Source organism: Sciurus carolinensis, chromosome X (genome assembly GCF_902686445.1).
Source record: "Sciurus carolinensis chromosome X, mSciCar1.2, whole genome shotgun sequence".
Classification (NCBI taxonomy): Eukaryota; Metazoa; Chordata; class Mammalia; order Rodentia; family Sciuridae; genus Sciurus; species Sciurus carolinensis.
Window position 1 is genome coordinate 40,182,015 of NC_062232.1, and position 1,228 is coordinate 40,183,242.

At 40.1% G+C, this 1,228-nt stretch overlaps 1 non-coding gene across 1 annotated transcript; it reads right to left on the bottom strand.

Annotated features, from left to right (window-relative positions):
- Positions 1-239: 239 nt before the first annotated feature.
- Positions 240-312, bottom strand: Trnaa-agc (transfer RNA alanine (anticodon AGC)). The gene has a single exon. It is a non-coding gene; the product is annotated as a tRNA-Ala (tRNA).
- Positions 313-1,228: the final 916 nt, after the last annotated feature.

A 1,228-nucleotide genomic window follows, 5' to 3' on the forward strand; every position in this document is an offset into this window, starting at 1 on the left:
TGAGATCACAAACTTTGAGACATACCACCAAACAGATCAACAGAGGAGAGACAGAATTCCCCAATGCATACACCTGCACAAAAATAAGAGACATCTACCATCACACATACACTTAGATTATGGAGTTTCCATCCTGGGGTGTACTCCAACATCAAGATAGATACAGCAAAATCTGGGACATAGCGGTATCAGTTTTCTATTGCTGTGGAGACAAACTACACAATCTTTTTTTTTTTTTTTGGTGGTGCTGGGGATTGAACCCAGGGCCTTGTGCATGCTAGGCAAGCACTCTACCAACTAAGCTATATCCCCAGACCCTCAAACTACACAATCTTTTTGTTAGAAACAACACAAATTTATTACTTTTTATTTCCATAGACAGGAAGATCAATAAGGAATTTTACGGGTCAAAGTCAAGGTGATGGCTGAGCTGACTTCCCTCTGGAGCTCCTGGGGGGGATCCAATTCTTATAGGATGCCTGGATTCCCCAGTTCCTTCATCTTCAAAGCCAGCAATATTTTACCTTCAAATCTCTCTCTCTTTCCTCCCCCCATGCATATTTCTCTCTCTTTCCCTGTGATCTCTATTTATGTTGTTACATCATCTTTTCATTCCACTTCTGTCACTACATCACCTACTCTGATTCACCTATATGCATCCCTCATAATCACTTATGATTACATTGGTCCCACCCAGATAATCTAGGATAATTCCTACATATCCGGGTGCTTCTCTTATCCATGTGTGTGTATGTGTGTGTGTGTGTGTGTGTGTGTGTGTGTGTGTGTGTGTGTGTTATTGGGGCACTCTACCACTGAGCTACATTGCCAGTCCTTATTTTTATGTTCTATTTTGAGACAGGGTCTGCTAAATTGCTCAGGTTGACTTTGAACTTGTGATCCTCCTGCCTCAGCCTCCCTAGTTGCTGGGATAACAGGAATGTGCCAATGCACATGGGTTATTTTAGTTTAATCACAACTGCAAAATCCCCTTTTACCATGTAAATTGGCATAACCACAGGTTATAGTGCTTAGCAATTGGACAATCTATCCCACAGCTGCAGAAAACACATTCTTTTATCAGAACATGAAACTTTTCCCAAAATAGGTCATATCTTAGGCCATAAAGCAAGTCTTGAAAAATCAAAAACACTGAAATAATTTCTTGCATATTATCAGATCATAATGGAATGAAGCTAGAAATCAACAGTAAGTAAAACTACAGAAA